At 39.3% G+C, this 23,379-nt stretch overlaps 1 long non-coding RNA gene and 1 other non-coding gene across 2 annotated transcripts; both read right to left on the bottom strand.

Moving 5' to 3' along the window:
• Positions 1–10,044: 10,044 nt before the first annotated feature.
• Positions 10,045–15,352, bottom strand: LOC145220439 (uncharacterized). Its single transcript, XR_013858180.1, has 2 exons — positions 11,003–15,352; positions 10,045–10,427 (listed from the first exon to the last, which is right to left on the bottom strand). It is a non-coding gene; the product is annotated as an uncharacterized LOC145220439 (long non-coding RNA).
• A 222-nt stretch (positions 15,353–15,574) lies between these two features.
• On the bottom strand, positions 15,575–15,648 carry Trnas-gga (transfer RNA serine (anticodon GGA)). Its single transcript has one exon. It is a non-coding gene; the product is annotated as a tRNA-Ser (tRNA).
• Between the last annotated feature and the right edge of the window lie 7,731 nt (positions 15,649–23,379).

Raw genomic sequence — 23,379 nt, 5'->3', positions numbered from 1 at the left:
GAAAACGTTATTCGAAACGAAATTTTATTTCGAAACCAAAATTTCGTTTCTATAGTTCCCTTTCACGACACAGGATCAGATTCGTTTAGAATACAAGATCTTACATTATCTGTTGGCGTAAATAGTGCAAGATTCACGTTATCGCGATAAACAATTACTATTTTGTCTTACTTCAATGTGAAACCCTCGATGTTTTGCTGATTTTGTGTGTGGTGAGAATGTTATCACTAAAATTAACTGTTTTCTGCATAAATGACAACTTTACAGTGCAGTGTCGCATCAAACAACTCGAAAATATCGAAATTGGCAGATAATTATGTTACAATTTCCGTTTTGCCCACAAATGTTTTATTACTTAACTAATTTCTTGGTGGAACCTAAACCAACTTGTATTTCGTTTTGAAACCTAACATGAAAACGAAATTTCGTTTTGAAAACGTTATTCGAAACGAAATTTTATTTCGAAACCAAAATTTCGTTTCTATAGTTCCCTTTCACGACACAGGATCAGATTCGTTTAGAATACAAGATCTTACATTATCTGTTGGCGTAAATAGTGCAAGATTCACGTTATCGCGATAAACAATTACTATTTTGTCTTACTTCAATGTGAAACCCTCGATGTTTTGCTGATTTTGTGTGTGGTGAGAATGTTATCACTAAAATTAACTGTTTTCTGCATAAATGACAACTTTACAGTGCAGTGTCGCATCAAACAACTCGAAAATATCGAAATTGGCAGATAATTATGTTACAATTTCCGTTTTGCCCACAAATGTTTTATTACTTAACTAATTTCTTGGTGGAACCTAAACCAACTTGTATTTCGTTTTGAAACCTAACATAAAAACGAAATTTCGTTTTGAAAACGTTATTCGAAACGAAATTTTATTTCGAAACCAAAATTTCGTTTCTATAGTTCCCTTTCACGACACAGGATCAGATTCGTTTAGAATACAAGATCTTACATTATCTGTTGGCGTAAATAGTGCAAGATTCACGTTATCGCGATAAACAATTACTATTTTGTCTTACTTCAATGTGAAACCCTCGATGTTTTGCTGATTTTGTGTGTGGTGAGAATGTTATCACTAAAATTAACTGTTTTCTGCATAAATGACAACTTTACAGTGCAGTGTCGCATCAAACAACTCGACAATATCGAAATTGGCAGATAATTATGTTACAATTTCCGTTTTGCCCACAAATGTTTTATTACTTAACTAATTTCTTGGTGGAACCTAAACCAACTTGTATTTCGTTTTGAAACCTAACATGAAAACGAAATTTCGTTTTGAAAACGTTATTCGAAACGAAATTTTATTTCGAAATCAAAATTTTCCTTTCTAATTTCCTTTTGCGGCACACGGTCAAATTCCTTTTTAAACAAGATCTTTTTTCATGTTTTGGCGTAAATAGTGCAAGATTCACTTTATCTCGATAATCAATCACGATTTTGCTTTACTTCACCGTGAAACCCTCGATGTTTTGCTGATTTTGTGTGTGGTGAGGATGTTATCACTAAAATTAACTGTTTTCTGCATAAATGACAACTTTACAGTGCAGTGTCGCATCAAACAACTCGAAAATATCAAAATTGGCAGATAATTAAGTTACAATTTCATTTATTCCCGCAAATGTTGTAATATTTTACTAATTTCTTGGTGGAACTCAATACCATCGCTTTTTTCGTTTTTAAATCTAACACAAAATAAAATTTCGTTTCGCAAACGTTATTCAGACGAACTTTGATTTGAAAAAATCAACTCCTTTTCTTAGCTCAAGTATACCATCAAGTGGCCAAATATTTGGCAAAATTTTGTTTCCTAGTATTATGTTTTTTTCCCAAAAATTTCGTTTTGAATTTCGTTTCGAAACGAAAAAGTGTCGTACGAAACGAAATTTCGTTTTTCAAAACGAAAGTGAAAACGAAATGAAAAAACTCCATACAAAAACATAGGCTGAATATGCCCTAAAGAGACACCACACGGGCAGTCAGTAACGGGCGACGGTTTTTCTTGCGAGTGCTTACATATTTGAGTACAACATACGTGACACAGTACAACGTATGAATATATTGATATTTAATACCCGTCAAGGCCACCTATCACCACACGGGCACTTGGAAAAGTCACCGCACGGGCTACGCGCATATACGAGATAACTTGTCCTACGTTTTGCTTTATATTCGCGGGAATAATGGACATCTTCGTTCCAAAAATGAAAGCTTTATGTAGCAAAGGCTTCACTGTATCCAAATATTCCAAAATATTAACGTTTATAATGCTTTAAGTGCACCTAACAGGGTGCACCACACGGGCACTTGGAAAAGTCACCACATGGGCTACGCACATATACGAGATAACTTGTCCTACATTTTGCTTTATATTCGCGGGAATAATGGACATCTTCGTTCCAAAAATAAAAGCTTTATATAGCAAAGGCTTCACAGCATCCAAATATTCCAAAATATTAACGTTTATAATGGTTTAAGGTCACCTAACAGGGTGGTAGCATTTGGTCACCACACGGGCACTTGGAAAAGTCACCACACGGGCTACGCACATATACGAGATAACTTGTCCTACGTTTTGCTGTATATTCGCTGGAATAATGGACATCTTCGTTCCAAAAATAAAAGCTTTATGTAGCAAAGGCTTCACAGCATCCAAATATTCCAAAATATTAACGTTTATAATGCTTTAAGGCCACCTAACAGGGTGGTAGCATTTGGTCACCACACGAAGATGGTGAAGCCTTTGCTACATAAAGCTTTTATTTTTGGAACGAAGATGTCCATTATTCCTGCGAATATAAAGCTAAACTTGAGACAAGTTATCTTGTATGCGCGTAGCCCGTGTGGTGACCAAATGTTATAGGTGGCCTTAACGGGTAATAAACATCAATATTTTCATGCGTTTGTACAGTGCCATGTATGTTTTACTTAAATATGACATTATTACAACCGGCACTTTGATACGTTTTCGAATATATAGTAATACGTAGAAGCACTCAACAAGAAAAACCGTCGCCCGTTCCGCTTGACTGACTGCCCGTGTGGTGACTTTAGGCTACCAACCCTTCTCCACTTTTCACGTCGACACCTTAATCCTTATCTTGTAGTCGCTGTGAAAGTGCGCGAAGATTCTTCAAGTGATCTTCTGCCTTGGCTCCGCTCACTAAAATATATCATCCAAGTAAACTGCAACACCTGTAAGATCTGCTGTCAATTGTCCCATTATTTCCTGGAAGTAACCTGGCGCAAAACTTATCCCAAAAGGTAGTCTCTTTTGAAGTAAAACTCCTTGATGGGTACTTAATGTAAGTTTTCTTTTACTTTCAGGACTTAGAGTATTTGATTATATGCGTCTGCTAAGTCAATTTTGGCAAAACCATGTCCGCCTCCTAGCTTGCGCATTAGATTTTCAGGTAAAGGTAAGGGTTGGCGATGTGTTTCCAGTTGTGCATTTACTGTCACAGAATAGTCACCACACACACGTATAGGTGGATTAACCTGTCCTGGTAAACACTTTTTCCATATAAGTACTACAGGAGTGCCATAATCATTAAATTGAACATTTTCCCAAACTCCTTTTGCAATACCAGCTGCATAAGCTTGTGACAGACTGTCCTGTAGGGCAAATGGGACTGGTCTGGGCTTGCAAAAAATTGGTTTGGCACTTTTCTTAAATTGTACATCAAGTTCAAAATTCTTTAAACATCCCAATTCATTTTTAAAAAGATCATGAAACTCATCACATAGTTGTGTACATGCCTTCTGTAGGGATATATTTGGTCCACCAGCATTAACATGAAATACTGTGGAAAATCCCAATTTAACAATTCCATCTCTGCCAAGTAGATTCAGATTTGGCACATAAGTTACAATAAAATTAATGTGACTCTTCATTAGCATATTTGAAGCAAGGCTTACTTGTTTTGGACAATTTTTTCCAAGTGTGGGCAACTTGTGTCCAGTAGCAGACTCAAAACAGACTTTAGTTGATTGAAGTACAGGTCTTCCCAGCTTAATCCATCTGTCTTTGGTGATGAAATTTTCACCAGCACCAGTATCTACTTCAAAATCATAAACATTACCATTAATGTTAATTTTCTGATTAAGTTTGGAAGTAGCATTTACGGCTTCAACAGTTTGGAAAGAATTAACAATGGAATGAACTGGAATTTGTTTCCTCTTCTTCTGTAGCGGTCACGTGCTTTTGAACCATCATTTTGAGACTTTGGTTTGGCTAAGCATTAAGTAATGGAAAATTTTAACTTTGCAACCATGACTTTTCCGAGTTAAAGTGCACACATACCTCTAGCACAATCCTCGCTCAGTCTAAAGCACAAAATCACAACACAACTATACATGTTACGTGCTTGCAAGTTAAATTTGCATGTTGTTGTGTTTGAAAATTAAGTTTGCATGTTGTTGTGTTTGCAAGTTATATTTGCATGTTGTTGTATTTTCATGCACCCCTTGCACAATTGCCAAGTATGGAGATATTGCCGAAAATTTAAAACATTTTTACTAATTGCGATAATAAATTTGGAAGTAAATCAATTAACGGCAGAGCACGACTTACTTTTCGTGTCTTTATTACATCGTGTTTGTCAATTGTACTTTTATTGCACTTTCAGTACGAAATTGTCATTTATATGTTTTTTTCACAGAGCCCATGGAGGGCAAGAAACAATTTTTGCTATATTTGCAATGTCATTTTATCGTGTGTAAATTCTTATTGTACAGTACGTCTTTACCGCCATGACTCTTTACTCCTACCCTGTGGTCATATATAGAACACAGTTAAACCCTCTAGCGCCGAGGTATTTGTAGCGGTCACGTGCTTTTAAACCATCATCTTGACACTTTGGTTTGGCTAAGCATTAAGTAATGGAAAATTTTAACTTTGCAACCATGACTTTTCGTTCCATGGAATTTATATGCTGCTTTTGCGACATATGGTATCGAGCGGTGTAACTTTACTGTTCCATGTGTTATCATGATTCAGTAACTATTGGAAGCACATATTCAGTGTCGTTGTTACATGTTCCCGTCTTCCTCATATGTTCCAACAGCCTGACCATAAGACAGACTGTTGCGTAAACCGGGTGTTTCGAAATAGTTGTGCAATCCATTGCAGTGCTGCAAATCTTTGCAAGCGTTTAACTTAAAACAAACTAATAACTGATGTGAGTAAAAGAAGGTACTGTTCTGGAATGATCGCACGAAAAACGAGTATCAGTTTAAAAGCCAATGTTTATCGTTGATCTCTCTCTTCCATCGTATCCTTTCCTTGAGATAAATGAGACTTGATGTGTGTTGCGTAACCAGAATAAAAGACAAGAACTAAATTGATCTTTTGTGGACCATGTCGGCTCTATGCAGCAAGCGTTAAGAATCGTAATAATGAACTTACTCGCTACTGCAGACGACCGATACGAGCCACGAGAAGCAGAAGAAATATCAAGCTTTCAAGCAAACACAATAACACGCGAGCACGGGCGCACCCTCGTCCCCGCACTTCCAACAAGCTGTAGTAATATGACCTTTTATCTTGCAGTAATGGCATATAGACTCTTTCAGTATGTCCCTTCCTTCCACAACGACCACATTTGAGGTTTTTGGAAATGGTAACTGGAACTTTGTGCTGCTGCTGCTTATTTACTTTAATGGAAAATGCTTGATTTCCACTTGAAGTACCGGCAGTTTCTTTTGCAACTTTTGCTGCATCTTCTGTTTCAAGTGCTATTTTGATGGCTTTAGTAAATGTTAATCCATCTTCTACTTTAAAAAGAGATTTAAGAACAGCTTCATTGCTAACTGAGCAAATGAAACGTGTGCACATAGCTTCATCTTGGGGATTGGTAATTGACGCAAAATCACAAGTAACTGCATCTTGGCGTATTCTTGCAGCTAGTTCACTTACAGTTTCACCAGGTTTGCGCCCCATATCACTCCAAAATTTATATCTTTCTCTGATCACAAATCTCTTTGGATTGTATTGTTCAGCCATAAAAGATGTTATTTGCTCAAATTTTTGATCATTGATTTTAATAGATGGATCTTGTTGTGCTGCTAGATTTTGCAGCAACTTGTACACGTCTGAAGATTGATTTGTTAGAAAAACTTGTGGTGTTTTATTTTCTGGCACAGAGTGTGCTCCTATGAAGGTCAGAAATTTATTATTATAATCAGTCCACAGTTCTGCAGTAGGATCAAAGGCAGTAAAATTTGGTACCGTACTCGTAGTTACAGATCCAGTAGTTGTACTGCTGGACATTCTCTGCAAAGTTTCCATAAAACTATTCATCTGTTCATCGTGGCGCTTAGATTGCTGTTCCATAAGAACTTTCTGTTGTTCAAGTTGTTGCCTTAGAATTTCGACCAGTTCCTTCGTTGTCATCGTGTGATACTTTAGTTGAAGGAAAGTAGCATAAACAAATTGCTTAAAAAGTGATCACTTAGATCGATCCGTAATCCTCGTCGCCAATCTGTTGTATTCGCAACTCACGCGGCCACGCCGTAATTCGAATAAAGCAACAAGGTCACACATAGTGAAATGCGGTAGAACGCAATCATGCGTATCAGTAATAAATCATGCGTAAAATAATATATATGACGCTAACGTTACGGTTACAGCAATAAATGATGCGGTAACAAAAGTAAATGTACAAAAACACAACAATGGCCTTTACTTTCCACTCACGTTCTTACTCTCATAAAAGTGACACAGCTTTTCGATACATCTTAATTGTTGTACCAATACAAAAAGGCAGACATGGATTTCATACTGTAATGATTCAAAACATCGATACAACGCTCATAATCGGTCTCAGAAATAGTGGAAAACTTCATGGACCTGAAAAAGGCAGAACATTGTTTTTCTTATAACTGGACATGTACTCAGGGAAAAAAAACTTTGTCCAACGCACACTCAACCAAGGCACGTAAAAAGGAGGCGTAGGGGTGGTTTGGTCAAGAAAGTTACGCATACTAGAAACTTAAATGCTGACATGTGTAGCATACGAGGCAGGCAACGGTGCTTGTGATTCAAAAGCTAACAAAAAGAAATCTGCAAGATGGACAACCCAAGAAGCTGTAGCTGTAATCAACTCTATCATCAACGAAGCAAAAAAGATTCAATGGAATGAAGTAAAACTCAACCCATTCGAACTAAAAATCGCATTAGTATGCGCAGCGTTGGAGGCCAGGAATGTGGAGCAGGATGGCATCAAGAACTCACCACACTTCTGTCTCCATGGGTCCGCTGGCAAAGGAAAGACACTATTGGGCCAGTTCTTATTCCCTATGGAATATGCATCAACTTTGACCAATGACAGTCAGGGCGTAGGACAAATGGCCCTGCGTCACAAGCACAAGGTGCTACAGATTGACGACGCAGGGTCGGCGTTCTTCAACAACGACGCCCTGATTGCATCGGTCAAATTTATGTTTCACTCAAACTGGTCCGCCAAGACCCATGGAGACAGGCAGGATAACAAAGCCACCTGCACATTCCTGACCACCAATACAAAAAACCCCATAATAAAGATGGCTTGTCTGGGTGATTTACAACCTATGAAGAGGCGCTTCATTGAAGCATTCTGGCCAGACGATGCCAAAGCACCTCAAACTGGAATCCAGAAGGACATACAAACGTCAACAACTGATGAAATTGTCATGGAACTAGCAAAAGAAACAATGAAAGAACTTCTAGAAAACGAAAAACCAGTTGATCCGATAATATGCCCTCTAGCAGACTATATCAATAATATCGTGGAAGCGTTCGAGGAAACCGACTCAGAGGATAATACAGAAGACGAAATGGAACATGAAAGCACAGCGAGAGGAACAAAACGCAATAGTCAAGAAGAGCCATGTACCAGCACAGCGGCACAAGCTAAACGAAAAAAGTATGAAGCTGTGCCACCACTCAAAACAAAAGAACAGTGGGACAAAGAACAAGAAACAACAGAAGAAGAAAAAGAGAAGAATATACTGGAGAATCTAATCATGCCTGCGCAATGGCAGGGGGATTCAAGAAGGTGTGAACACCGAGGCTGTGATGCACAGTGCTTGTGTGAGACAGAAAACTTAACAGAAACGGATACAGATAGCAATGCATCAGACGATATATTACTGAAAATCATAAAAGAAGCTGGAACAACTAGTAGTCACTGTTGTTACAAGAAAATCGAAATTCTTAAACAACGTTACGGCTATGTTTGTGTGCTCTGTATGTGAGGACAAATTCAGCAACGCAAACCAATTCAAGTCGCATCAGAAAATTTGCGAAAATCTTATCGTTTCTGAGTGTGGGACGGGGTAAGAAAGCAAGCTTGTTTTGTATTTTTTTACACTTTCATTTCAACTTATTTTGCTTTCTCACTTACGATTTGCCTTGTTTCAGCTTAACGCGAAACATTCGCGTTATAAGGCGAACGTCTGCAAGATCCGCAAACAGGCTAACAAAACGCAAGTACTGACCATACCAGTGATGACCACGTCGACACCAAAACGGCAACCTGGTCCCACCACGGCATCTCTCCCTTTCCACAGGCGGGGACGACGAATCACCGCTGAAGTTCGCCGCCGACAATCAAATTGATAGCATAAGGGGCTCGTTCAATTACCGACTGCCAATAAACAACGACCTAATGTATATATATTCCACGACAGTTTGCGTCTGTGACCAGGAGCAGTCAAGTTTTGGCTTTATACTACGGAATCTCGACAATAAGAACGTTATTGTCACGCGTCAAACAACAATTCTGATGGTTTCGATTTGCTGGTGCTTGTGTGGAGCCGCGAAGAACTTGTTGTGTTCCTATCGGGTGACAGTAAAACGCCGAATCGGCGGGACGTCGCGGACACCGCTCAATATCGGGTAAATTGCTGACGGTAAGTGCTATTAGGGTTGGGTTGAGGTTTTCTAATAGTATATGATTCAAAAAATGTACCTGCCTAAAACTTATTCAACTATTTCCTGACATTAGGCAAAAATGCTATGGCGGGACGTCGCAGTAGATAGCGGGACGTTTCGGGCGCGGAATGTAGTGTTCGGCGGATTTTTTTTAATGATTTTCTATTATAAAACCTGATCCCAACCTTAATAGCTCCAACCGTCAGCAATTTAACCCGATATTTAGCGGTTTTCACGACGTCCCGCCCTCCATTCCGCCCATTCAGCGTTTTAGTGTCACCCGTTCCTACCTGATGTTTTACAACGCAACACTGTTGAATAGGCACAGGCTCAGCATAAGAACCGCTCCTGGACGGAGGTTTTATACGCAACAACTTGTGTCTGTTGTGGTCTTTTTCGCAAACTGACGGAGGCTGTGAACTTACAAAATTCGCACAGGGCCTCAGGGTATGTGTCCAGTCGGTGGGTTGGAGTGTCGCTAAATTTGCGGGGTCACACTAAACAATCTCCACGTTGTTACGCCAAAAAAAAAGATTGGACTAAGAGTTCTTTTGGATTTAAATCATTGGAACAAACCATTCAATTCGAAACTTGTTTTTACGCGTCACGGAAAGTGAAGGCTTTGATACTTGTCAACGAACATTTCGAATTAATTAAAAAAACTAGACCAAAAGGAATTTCACGTTTCGTACAGGGGGGATAAAACACCGAATGAAAACAATTGTGGGTTGTCCCTTGAAAAGTTCGCGTCGCGCTGACTTGACAAAAAAATCCTTGCGGCATATTACGGCTTGTGATCTATATTCGGAAATAAACTTGGTGAAGATGTTTTTGAGTCAGGTAAGATTTAATCTCAAATGAGACAGTTTTAAGGAAAGCACGCCAAAAAGATATAGGTTTTAGATGAAAGCGAGATTGAAGCGTTGCAAAAACAGTTTGATAGGCAGAAAGAAAGAGTTGTCGGAGAAAAGCTTCCAGGAGTAATAAGAAAATGGTCAGGCGAGTTTTATGCAACAGGGAGTATAATTGAGTGTGAGGTGACTTTTCTGTTTCATTATCCAACCACATCAGTAATTGAAATAAGCTATTGCTGCCAGGCATAATGTAAGACCAAGTATTGCTCATCCGTAATTGTTTTGTTTCAAGTAAAAGGTTGCCAAATAGGATTTCAAAACTATTTCAAAATAACAGTAGACGCAAGATCTTACAGCCAAACTGTTTCAAACACAATAGACTGGTTACTAAATTAAAAAACACATAAAAAACAGTTCACCGACCTATGTCAATCAAATTGATTTTCATGGGAATGATTCATAACCTAACGCTTAGCCAAACCGATGTACTTCAATCCTGACCAAGCACTCCGTGATTTCCATTTTGTTTCTCCATGTTTCGTAGATCCTCCGCTTCTCGCAACACCCAACTACCGTTGACAGGAAGTAAAGGCCATGACTTTGTTCTTTTATTTCTTGACGCCAACACGCCCCATTTTGTCGCCTAATTTATGGCGTTTCAATAAACAAAAGATTATTAATCTTATATTTTTTTGATGATTTATTGATGAATATAAAATTTTAATTGTTCCCGTTGCTACCAGCTTCACATTGTTTGCAATTCACTGTTGGACGTAACATTGAATTGCTGTCAAGTTGTGACACCTTTGACATCCAAAACAAGAAGTGGAAATTAGTTTCGTGGATAAAAAAACAAAACCTTTGAGTGCGTCTCAACAACTGCAACTGTTTTGGCTCCGAACCAGGCATATGACTCGTTTTGGGAGTATTTAACAGTTTAGCTCAAATGGCGTTTACCCTTGAAACAAAAGGTGCTTTTCCTTATTTTACAGTCTCTTATGTTGCACAAAAGGAAATGACCCAATCTCTTTATGTACCCAGTGAACAATGTTGATGATCAAGCTGAACAAAAACAGGTCTCCAAAGCTTAAAGGCGGTTTTAGTACTGAACATTTCAAGAATCCTAAAAAGGGCTTGATGTAAAGAATAAAACGTATTAATTATATTTACGTCCCTATTGCAGCAGTAGCTCTTCTAACAACCTTTTTACAAACATACCGGTAAATTTTACGATCCAGGTCCCCGTCCTTGACGGCGTCTTCGCAGACAAACATAAACAACTTTCCAAAGGCTATGGCAAACAGTACAACATTGCTGCAAGAATTTTTCAACATATCTTTCCCACAAGAACTAGAGTTTGAAAAACACTGTCCATTACTTAAATGTGCTGGTAACTAATACACCCAATTGCATAGTCACTACTACCTACTGCAAGCCTACCCACAGTGGACTCTACAGCAAGTGGAACAGTTTTGTACCACATTAACGTTACCTCGTTAATAAAGGGTATATACCATAAACGCCACCTTGTTAACTACCTCCTAAAAAGGGCATATATCATCTCAAGTTTTTATAAAATTATAGACCTATAGTTTGGAACAGTAAATTCCATGCTTGCCTCCAATGAAGTCCCATTTTAGCGTAACCGTGAAAACGGAACGCGACACATTTTGAGCCAATATTGTTTTCATTATTTTCTGGAAAAAACATTCTTGCCTCCAATGGATACCCTGTCACCTTCCTTGACGGGAGCACTACATTTCGGATCTTCACCAAAACGATAAAAAAAAAACACAACACATCATAACGGTATAGCGCGAGATCGGAAGAGATTTGTGGAACGCGTGATACCGATGTAGAGCTACGTGTTATCCACAATCTGACAAAATTTTGCAGTTTATTTTCTGTCAAAGGACCGCCCTTGCAACAACCTTCGCTGCAGTGTTGTACACATGCTTACGTGTTCGTGTGGGTCCTGCTATATCGGCGAGACGCAACGAAATTTAGTCACTCGAATAAAAGAACACCAAACCAACGAAAAATCGGAAGTGTGCAAGCATCTTCAAACTCACCCTTTGAACAGGGTGGGTCAATTTTGCCGAACCTGACATGTTGGACGTTTCGTTTATTAATTTTAGAGTCGCTTCAAATCCAACAACATGCACCGGGGCTGGATGTTGACAGAACCAAAACTTTTCGATAGTGGTACCAAAGAAAGTCTGTCTTTGGCCCACTTTCCCAAAACGGTGTTGGTCATTTGGAGTGCAGTCTATCTTCCATCGTTTGCTGTTTTCCTTGTTTCTCAATTGGACAATGCGGAATTGTAGTTTTATAAATAAAGAAATTAGTTTTATCTTCCAACAAATGTAATATTCTGCTTACAAGAAAGACGATTATTACGCATGTTTTAAACGAATCGGGGTTAAGAACCACTGAAATAATTCAAAGAATTTACTAAGAGCCGTGGCGAGGGCTGAAAGCCATTCAGTGGGAGTTTAGGATAAATTTTATGACATTAAAACCCAGGAAAACTAGTTGAATCTGCACGAATTGTAAATAAGCTATTGCTGCCATATTTTTATTCCGGCGTTTCGACGTCCTATACAGGTGGTCTTCATCTGGGTATTATCCTGCCAGAAGAGCTCTATAAACTTTCTGCACGAATCGTATTAAGTGGATTAGCCTTTAAACAGCATTTGGTACAGACTTCGAAAACCCAAATTCAAATTCAAACAAAAACCCAAATTCGTTAGAACTTGGTAAATACTGGTTATGTGCACAGTCTAGAAACAGGAAAATATTGCAATAACCCTTTTTTCCAAGAAATCACCTCGTTCACCCAGGCCGAATGATCTGGCGCGCCTGACCCATAAACAAACATAAAAAAACGGACAGGGATTTGTCCCCGGGATTGTCCTGGGTTTGAACCCCGTGAAAAAAAATGAAAAACGGAAAAGTGGAGAAGGCGAACAAGAGCAGCGACTCTAAATAAAAATCTAGGCAAGTATATGCAGGGCCGTGTAAACGACCTTCAGGTTTGTACGAGTAAAAGAAAACAGATTTCACACAAAAAGCAAGATAGTTGTGTACCTGTCGCATGCCGAAAGACTGTTTGGCGAGACGCTGCTGTGCTGACAAGTTTATACCAGATTTTTCAATAAATTCTCAAGATTATTCGGATTTGCTACAAGCAGATGAATCGTTAGGTGATTCCCACTCGAACTCAGCAATGTACATATGTTGGCACAGCAGTTTCCGAATGTTATGGGTTTACAAAGTTGTTTGGCTTTCTCCAAGTTTGCGGATAATCACCCGGTATACACGCCCACTACACGGAAATCACTATCTAATATTTTTTCACTAAACAAACAAACGATTGTTGTTCATGACAGCACCCCAAAAGCGCACTATAGCCCTTATCCAGACTTGTTTTGTGTGAACATAAACAACTAAATTGTATTTTTCTTTGTGTTTGGGTATTCCTCCAAAAAACGTGCAAGTCGGCGAAAAAAGTTTGCAAAAAGTGGTGTCATGGTGGCTTCAAAAGACAACAGTAAAGAAGAAAGACTTAAGCTTTTCAAAGTGCAACAAAGAGAGTTTTCAGATTTCTGTATACTGTCCGCGACTTTTTAAACTGGTATAATAACTGAGATGTAGTGCCGTTTTTAGAAGCACTTTGTAGCTTCTACCACGGGATCGGTGTTGCCCCATTTGGGAAGCTTAGTGTCCCGGGACTCACTTTTCGTTATCTCATGACAGGGGTGAGTCCGGACATATATTTTTTCCTATTTGGTTAACGACACCAGGCTCTTCATCGACTTACCCGGGACAACATTTTCGGAACCCCACTATCGTGTTTCATATCACCACAATTCGTTCTGTACAGTTGTGCTTCGACGTAAGTGCGCTTTACTAAAATTCGATCTCGCAACTTATCCCAATATCCATACTAAACCGTCTTAACAGTTAAGAGAGGTCACGTAGCGGCCTATCTCACTACAATTATCGTGTTCTTGTATACCACTGCGAACCGGATAGATTGCCTCCTTCCCTCGTTCACTCTCGTCTTACGCGGCATCAAAATGTACCGAATAAACTATTCGCTACAGATTGTGTTTGACTGCGCAATCGTACAACGCCCAATTCCTTTTTGCAAGCAGTTTTTCAAAATCCCACCATTTGTGGGTCCAGATGTCACAACTCTTGTTGATGACCTTTCAACTGATATAGTGGAAATGCTGTTCCGTGCTTTGGCAGAGAAAAAACAAACAGATGAAGTGTGGAAGAAGATATTATCCACCAACTCTCTAGTGACTAGTCTTTGTGCCCCAAGCAGTTGTTTTCTCCAAACTCGGGTCTTAACGAAACTGTTTTTTTATTATTTTTTTCCCTAAACAACGGACTACTGATGATGATCAGCGAATTTACTTCTCGCAACAAATGTTGCCGAAAACGCTTCTAACCAAGCACCTCTGTGTCAGAGATATGGTGCTCCTATCGAAAATATTTGCAGTCAAATTGGACCACAAATTTCAAGTGTGCTATTTCTGAAATAAGAAATCATAGAATTGTAAAGATCCCAAAAAGAAGCTAAGGTAGTGTGAAACTGAATTTATGTGATGATTTAAAGCATGCTCTATGGACATCATTACAAGCAGTTCACCCCTCTACGACCCACGTATCTACGGTTGGTACCTTCAACCATACTTGTTCAATCTCTCTGAATCTCACTTCGTCGTAATAGCACCGAAATATCAGGGACCTTCCAATTAACGTCCTGTCGGAACTGTCCTTCTGGGGTAAATTTCAAGTGCCAATTGTGGTAAAAACATGACAACCGCGATCGCTCTGTAAGTAGCTGATAATTTCGTCAATGTTCCTTCCACTTGTCTATCTTCACTTTGCATATAGTCGAGGTTGTTTATTTTTCGTTGACTAGGGGTTTACCATATCTGCGTGAGTAAAGTTCCAGACGGTTTCATTTAATATCTGTGGCGACACCAAACATGCGTAATGTGATCACGCATGTGGGCGGGCCCATTTTTCGCTACATAGCATTGCCGTCACAAGGCAAAAAGCGCAGTCTTGTTTAAGATCGAGCTCTTTTAGCAGCTTTTCGTTCGCTTGCAAGAAGCAAAAATCACCATGTAGGTTGCATATCATGCATCTAAACCAGCAGTGAAAACGCAAACTTTCGAGTCTCCCAGGAAAAGAGTTGTAGGAATTAATGGAGGATATAGGTTACTTACGCTATTATCTCTTATGACAACTGTTACGACAGAACAAATGCCTTTTTTCTGCGGAAAGCAGGTCATATGAATTCCCGAATTAAAAACGCCAAGAAGCGTATTGTTTGTGTCGGACAGAAACGCAAGATATCTGGTTGGCCCCTGTAAGGCAACCTCTACGTCATTTACAGTAAGCGTTCCGAAAGGAACCATTGTCCATGGAATCGTTGAGCTGGAAGATCGCGCAACCGTATCTCGGGTCGGTGTTGGCCCATGAAACCAAACAATTTTCCGAGGAATCCCGGTCAAATCAGAAATTCTCGGAAGACTGATTAGTAACATCGCCCATGACACAGGGTTGAAAAAACAAAGTCATCTGTCACAAATGTTCTAGACCACAACATCCTGCAACCCAGTTACCACGGATCACGGGCAATTTCTGTTCGTCTAGAGTAGACTATCGTTGCAGAATCATAGTACGCCAGGCCTGTTCAAGGCGTTATACCGAATCAGCTGGTCTCCCAAGCATTCCCATATGGCAAGGCATAGACTAGAAAAATCTAGCCTGCGGTGGGATTCGAACCCACGACAGGAGTCTTTCCGGGACTCGCGCTCTACCAACTGAGCTACACAGGCTCAGTGGAGAATCCGCCGAAAGTCGAATCACAAGCACCGTTGCCTGCGTGCTGGGAGACCAGCTGATTCGGTATAACGCCTTGAACAGGCCTGGCGTACTATGATTTATCGATATGTATGCCGTGATCGCTGGTCTGCATCGACGCTTCAGGGCTGATCCCAGTATGAATATGTTTCATCGTTGCAGAAGTTATTGTTCTAGTGCGCCGGTTTTTTCACTTCGCAGATACTCGTTTTTCACGTACAGTGTTAATTGTTTTATCGATAGGAAATGGTCATAGCGAGTTAACGCACTATTCCCAGGTCATTGCAATGCAAGATATGTAAGAGCGTCGAATCGCTCGGTGGATTGCACGACGTTACGTTTTCGCTTAGACACATTTGCTGACTGTTTGTTTTTGGCAGGACGTTTACCAGTGGTGGCGAGGTCGCGTTTTCCCATTCCGGCTCCCCATCACGAGCTTAGGCGGAGCTTGCTCAACAGTCCGGTCCGCGACCAGACTGACATGCAACTGCTTCAACTAAATGAATCGACAGTTATTAAGTGGTAAGTATTACTATACTATGAAGGTAGCCATAACCAAACTGTTAGAAGTTAACCACTAGCACGCCAACGTCGCGGAACTAAGTTTTTAACCTGCGTACAGGTACAAAGATTAAACGCATCTCGCCACCAACTAGACGCTGCTGCAAGGATCAGCGTATCCTTCGATAAAAACTTTGAGTGTAGCGGCACCACTGTGTAGCGGCACCGCAAGCGACAGGAGGCCACAGACAAAGAGCTCGTCTCTCAGCTGTGTCTTCCCGAGCCTGCTGTGCCAATCATAATTTTACAGACATACGTACCGCCCAAACCAACCTGGCCAAATCCAATTGGAAGAGTGGCTGGCACCAAAACGGGATGAGCGACGTGCTCACAAAGCAGCAGAAGCTTTCCAGGGCCATCCAATTTTTTTTTATAGGAATTTGCGTTATAGTTTGTGCACTGTATTTTAGTAATATTTCTATTATTTGTATTAAATGATTGCAATTTCTATGTGTTTTACGGCATGTTTGGAAGTGCAATTGTTATGTTTTTAGGTAAATGTGAGTGCAATTTTGACGTGATTGTAGTTCGCTGTTATGAACAATATACCGTGAAAATTTTGCTATTACTTTGGTGCTCAGTAAAGCAGCAATTGCTATCAAACTTATTATGTCAGATATAAATATAACAACGTATTGTGTCCGTTTTGGGGTGAAAGTTAGTAAAACTGATAGACAAAAAAAGCTTAAGTTTATCGCTAGATGTAAATGCCATAGAATATAGTCGCGCAAGTGGTGTACAGACAGCAAACGTGCGAGAAAGGGGTCCAGATAAGGTCCAACAAAGATACGAATGAAATTAAACACCAAATTTAAATTGGCGTGATAATTATCAGCAATTACGAGTAAACCTGTGAAGCGGAGAAGTTATTAGCACAACGCTGCAAGATATCCACCCCGAATATGCTTAAAAATTCCCTGTCCAGCTTTACCGGCGATCCTTTGGCGGCGCAATATTTTTGCTTCTTTTCGGCTACGTCTTGCCCCCTCTAGCTAAAAGAGCGTGTTCTTCAAGCCTTAAATGATGCAAATCTTCCACCTCAATCTAGTTTTGAAACTGGAGAAATACTGACATCGAGTTCTCTTTCTCCAAATCTGAAAATACTGACTATTAGGAGTATATTCTGGGTAACAGAAACACAAAGTGATGCCCAGAGACAAGTCTGCGATCTAAGCTACACTTCAACAATAATGAAACTCAAGAACCAAAAAATTCACCCACTGAAAAAATTCACCCAAAAATTCATGATAGATTATATTATTCAAAGTTCGCAAATCTGATCATTACTTAGTTTGAAACCTATTACAAGCCAAAGGTGAGAACTATCGTTGGATGAGATGAAAATTGCCTTGAAAGGCCGGTCGATAATCAAACAATCCAATCTAAACAAGCCCCACAAATGGGGATACAAAGCATTTGTTCTTGCAGAGGCAACCAGTGACTATGTTCTGAAATGGGATTTGTACACAGGCAAACATGAAGAGGAAGACACAACAGTGAGTAAAACACGCAATATAGTAAGGAAGCTGTACCAACCATATTTTTATCAAATTCATCGTATTTACATGATCAGTTATTATTCAAACCCATATTTGGCAAAATAATTTACACAAAAGCACACTACTGGCCTTTGCGGGACAGTAAATTACAACAGAAAGGGAATGCCCAGCCAATTGAAACAACCACCTTCCACCATTGCTTTTTTGTGGATTCTTAAATCATGTTTTTCTTTGTATGACTTTGTAACAGGACTGTATCATAAACTGTGTAAGATATCGGTGGCTTACCAAGCAGCTTGATTTGACTTACTGGTTCAAAACTCGCAAGGATGTCGTATGGTGTAGTTTTTTTGAGCGGATCGGCGAAATTTGTTTTGAACTTGGTTATATTTGCTGTCGCAGTTTAATTACGACGCAGTTGCTACTTGGCAAATCCTAATTGCTCTAGTCGTGTTTTTTGTGATGTGAATGATTTGGGAGAGCCAAGCCTGGGTGGCGTGTGTTTTCGTGTTTATCGCTTCGTGTTGTTGAATTTGGTCCGTCGCCGTGCAAGTCAACAAAAAACGCAAATGATACCGTCTGTTGTTTACACTCATGTTGATTAACGCGTGACAATGGATCGATCACTTGCTATTTCATATTTGTATTTTTTGTTTTTCTAGAATAACAATTGCTACCTAGTAAGGTGGCTTTTCAAAATAATGGCAGTTTTTATGTCCTATAAAAGGCTAAAAACTAGGAGCAGCACCCCCAGTTTTTAGGCACGAGGCGCCACTGCTTCCATTGTCATTTACAAATACGCATTTTTAAAATCCAGTTTTGTAAAACGATTGCCTCCACCAGCCAACATGGCAAAAATATCAGTTACTTTAGGCAAGGGTTATTGCTCTTACGTTTCGGACTGGATTTAAGGTTACTTTAAAATCTCAGCACAATCTTACTGATCCATCCTTCTTCAATACGGGTACGATAGTGATTGCCCACTTACTGTAAGGGACGGGCTCCAAAATGCTCTCAGATGTCAGCCTCTCTGATTCAGTTTCACCTTTTTGCTTTATGGCGTATGGAAGTCATCTTGCCTTGCAGAAAACGAGTTTTGTGTTAGATTTGAGGTACAACCTTTCTTTAATTCCTTTTGACGTTCCTAATTTGTCATCAACCACCTCTAGCCTCTAAACTCTGTAACTAGCGGACATTTAGTTACATTAAACTTCAAACAACTAAAATATTCGTGACTTCCAGATTTATAGGCACCTGTTTCACTTCTGTTGATCTTCAGAAGTGCTGAAGTTAAAATTCCACTTGCTTCGGTTTCTGCAAGTTGATGCAATGTGACCCCTATTCTTCCACATTTGTAGAACGTAGCACTTTTGAAAAAGCAAAAAATGTCCAGAGCTACAACATCGACCACACGCTCTTCGCCCTCTTTGGGATCTCATTCCTACTAAACTTGTTAACGGCCATTTCACTATTTCTCATAATTTTTGTATCAGCATCGGCCTTTTCTAAAGTGTTAGCTGTCAACACGGCCTGCGAAAAGTTCAAATTATTTTCGAGTAACAATCGCCGTGGTATGGTCTCCGAAAGTATACCACAAACAAATCTTCCACATTGAAAATTTTCACTCAACTTTCTGATAACAGCTGCATATTGATCGACTGATTCTTCAGGCACTTGATTCCACTTTTCAAATTTGAAACGTTCAGAAATTTTTGAAGTGGTGGGGCAAAAATGTTCCGTTAAAATTTATACAATCTCCTTGTAAGCAGTGTTTCATACCGGAACGGAACGAAATAAATAATTTTCGGTCCAAATACCGGAACGAAATACCGAAATAAAAAATATTCAAAATACCGGAACGGAACGAAATACCTTTATTTTTTATTTCGGTATTTCGTTCTGAAACAATCCGGAAGAGTTGCTTCAAATACAATACAAGTGCTTCGTTCATATTTATTTTAATACAATCATAAGTTACTATGACATCTGTTTTGTCATACATGTAATGTGACTTAATGACCACCAGACAACCATCTTCGTATGTTGCAACTTGCTTATACAACTTATTTTAGTGTAAGAGCTTGGTCTGCATCAGGCATTGATATTTAACGTCGTTAGATGTTTTAGCCTGCGTGTGGAACTGTCTTTGGAAGATTTTTTTTTCGGTTTGAGTAGTGGAATATGTGCGGATGGTATCATAACAGTGATATATGTTACGATTTTCGTTTTTATATTATTGCCAGGATATTTTAGATTAAGCCTTAATCTAATCATTAAGGGCTGGGTCGAAAAAGAACAAACCAAGCGTGGTGTTTTTTTTACTGAAGTAGAGAAGAAGCAGAAAAATAAAATAAAATGCAGGCATTGCAAATTTGTTTTTTGAAGGGATGGTTCACGGCGGAAACATGTTAAAACACATAAAAAATGTACCTGTTGATGAATGGATTGACTTTCAAAGAGAAAAAGTGCCATCGCAAACAAGAAAGCTGAGAAACTTGCTAAACAAATAAACTTTTTTAAACCAAACAACAGCCAGTATGCTATAGAAGCGGTCACCAAAAATGGTCTTCCTCTTTCACTGTTTGAGGCGTCTGGGATAAAAAAAATTGTTAAACCCTCTTCTAAAGTCAGCAGATCTTACACTTGGCCGCAACAAGATGAGAGATTTGACGATCGAGGCAGCTCAACACAAACGAGAAAACTTAACTGGGCAATTGAAAGGTGAACTGGTTTCTTTGAAAATTGATTTGGCGACGCGCATGGAACGTCATTTTATGGGGATTAATGTTCAGTTTGTCAACGGGAGTGACCTTGTTTTAGCAACATTATCCGTTCAAGAGATGACAACTCGTACCAGAGCAGTTGATTTAGTTGCGGTTATAATTCAAACTTTGTCGTTGTTTGGTATCCATATGTCGCAAGTTTATACAGTAACCGCTGATAATGGCAGCAAAGTGATAAAAAGCGGTTGTTTGCTACGTGATCATGAAGAAGATGAACAGCACAGCAGTGACGAAGAAAATGATGACAGTGATTGGCAAAGTCCTGGAACCGACAGACAATTGCTTCAAGAAATAGAAATGTGTTTGTTACAAACAGATACGTCTAGAGGTGGGCCAATTTCGGTGAGATGTGCTTTACATACGCTACAGTTAGCCATTTTAGACGCCTTGAATTTTCGTAAAGCAAACTGGGATCAATTTACGAAGGACCTGGATGATGCCATTGGAAAGGTGCCACCAACCCCTCAAACATACGCTTCCTTTCAAAAGTTGGTGTGGAATATCTCTAAAAAGAACATTCCCAGAAGTATATACTTGGACTGTCCGGTGAAAAGCAAGGACTTATACGAAGATCATTTGGCCACCTACAATCAAGACCCATTTTCTAAAGACACAATCATACGTGGAAATACCATTCTCGACCACCTCAAAAATGAGAAACTAAACCGTTGGAAAGAAATGATTGAAAGTACCGACTTGCGTCACAACAGCAAGAAGGCCTGGAAAACCCTCAAACCCCCAATTTTTCTTTTATTCGCCATTGCCTCTTTATTAACGCCGATTTCGCGTTGCTCTATCTCTTTCACGTTCTAACATGACTCGGACATGGCGCAGCTGCTCAATAAAGCTTTGACCGCTTCAACTTCATACATGGCAATGTGCAAAATTGCGTTTGTGTCGGTTGGTAAAATGAAGTTTATTTTAGGTTGTTTTGCGAACCGACGTATCCCGCTACATGTAACATCCGCAATAAGACCAACACCGCGAAAGCAATTTTGTAGAACACAAATTAAATGATTTGAAATAATATAATTGATCCGTTCTTGGTCGCCCGTTACAAAATAACCTTACGACATTGAATGTGTTACGCTTGACCAAATAAAAAAACAACTTCGGGTCAAAACAATTAGATGCGTGTTTTTTTCTATAAAACGATTCATGCAATGTAAAGACGAGCAGTTTTTACAGGTAATTTTATTGCCTTGCAACATGATGATATCTTAGGAATACGATAGTGTCTAGAATGTTTTGGTCAAAGGTAATAATCTGATTATGTACAAGCAATAAAGTAAGAATATGTGCAAGCAATCAACAAGAATTTGTATGCTTTCTTCTAAATCAGTTGGTAAATAGTTAGCGCTGTGCCCTTCTCCCTCACTGCTTTCAGTGTGTTCTTACATGTCCACAGGGAATCCGGCAATTTTTTGGTTACCCCTCTACCATCGAGTTACTAAATAAAAATAGTAATATGTAAAAAAAGTCATATTCCGGATGACCTTGATTTCTGTTGTTTAAATTGTGCAAGACAGTTGTCGACAAAGTTGTATGGTTGAAAGCTTTGATTGGTGAGTGACGAGTTGCTGTTGATGTGCAGCAAGCGTGACAAGCCCATAATGGAATGCTTACAGCGTCAGAAATGTTTACGTCTCAGATCGTACCATTTTTGCTTTGGGCATGTGGCTAAACGACCTAAACTATAGTTTGTTTAAAGATTACAAATGCAATGTATCCAAATTGTAACTTATGTTAGTAAATGTTCGGTAAAGTATTCAGTTCTAATATAGTCAGTTGTGTATGAAACTTGGTGTCACATGTGATCCAGAAATTTTACCGCGCAACCTACAACGCTAATGGTAAATTTGGGCCCACAGATACAAATCGCACATTTACGCCGAAGTCTAAACAAAACTACACCTAAAATTACAACACTGTATTAATGTCAAAAAGCATACTTCAATAGAGAGGCCAAGCAAAAATGTTTTTATTGTCATTATTGAAAAGATCAATTGTTAAGTTTCTAGTTCCTGCATACGCAATTTTGAACATTAATTTTGCTGGTTTATGAGTTGTTTAATTTTGTTCATGGACAATGGCCACATTTTTATCGGCATGTACTACTTGTGTTACATGCAAAGTATGCTAGCAAAAGCATTAAAACTGCTTCTAAACAAGGAGAGATTGGACAGCATTCATCCTACCAACGTATTGCTTGTCTCGGGCATCTCTTTCCATATCGTCATGATGACGTTTTCGCTACATTTGAGTTCCCAAGGCAGATCCTTTTTTTGTAAACGCGACACTTTCGTTCCATAATCTTTCTCCGAAGACCTCATCCTTGGCAAACTCCCACAGTTCCTTTCGAGCACAGTCTTTAAAGTACTCTCCGCTCATTTGAGTAACATCGTCGAATGAGCAGTATAAATATGTTTGGGGAGCATACGTCGGTTTTCCGAGTTGTTAATATTTTGTGTTGAATTTAACAAGTGCCTTTGAAATCCCAGGTAATCTCTTTCACAAAATCTCGATTGTTACAAATACTCTTATACTTGGGAACGACAGTTATCATTTTCTCAATGCCTTGGTTTAGTTTTGTGGCAATCGTTAACTTTCGCCAAGCTTATATTTTAAGTTGTCTCCCATTTATAATAATTTGCATTCAGTCACTAAATGCACATGGGTATGCATTTAAGGACAATACCCCTTGCTCTTGTTTGATTAAGGTTGCAGCAATATCTGATGTGATATGAACAAGCTTTTGCAATTAGACCGGTCGAGTCGCATCGTATTCATACTGCTGGATAAATTGCGTGTACTCTGTGGTACGTACAGAACAATGCAATAAGCCAGCTTCCTCTTCATCGTA

Source organism: Phallusia mammillata, chromosome 3 (genome assembly GCF_965637545.1).
Source record: "Phallusia mammillata chromosome 3, kaPhaMamm4.hap1.1, whole genome shotgun sequence".
NCBI classification, from domain to species: Eukaryota; Metazoa; Chordata; class Ascidiacea; order Phlebobranchia; family Ascidiidae; genus Phallusia; species Phallusia mammillata.
Note: the sequence above shows the minus strand (reverse complement) of the source record. Positions and strands in the feature narration are given on the sequence as shown.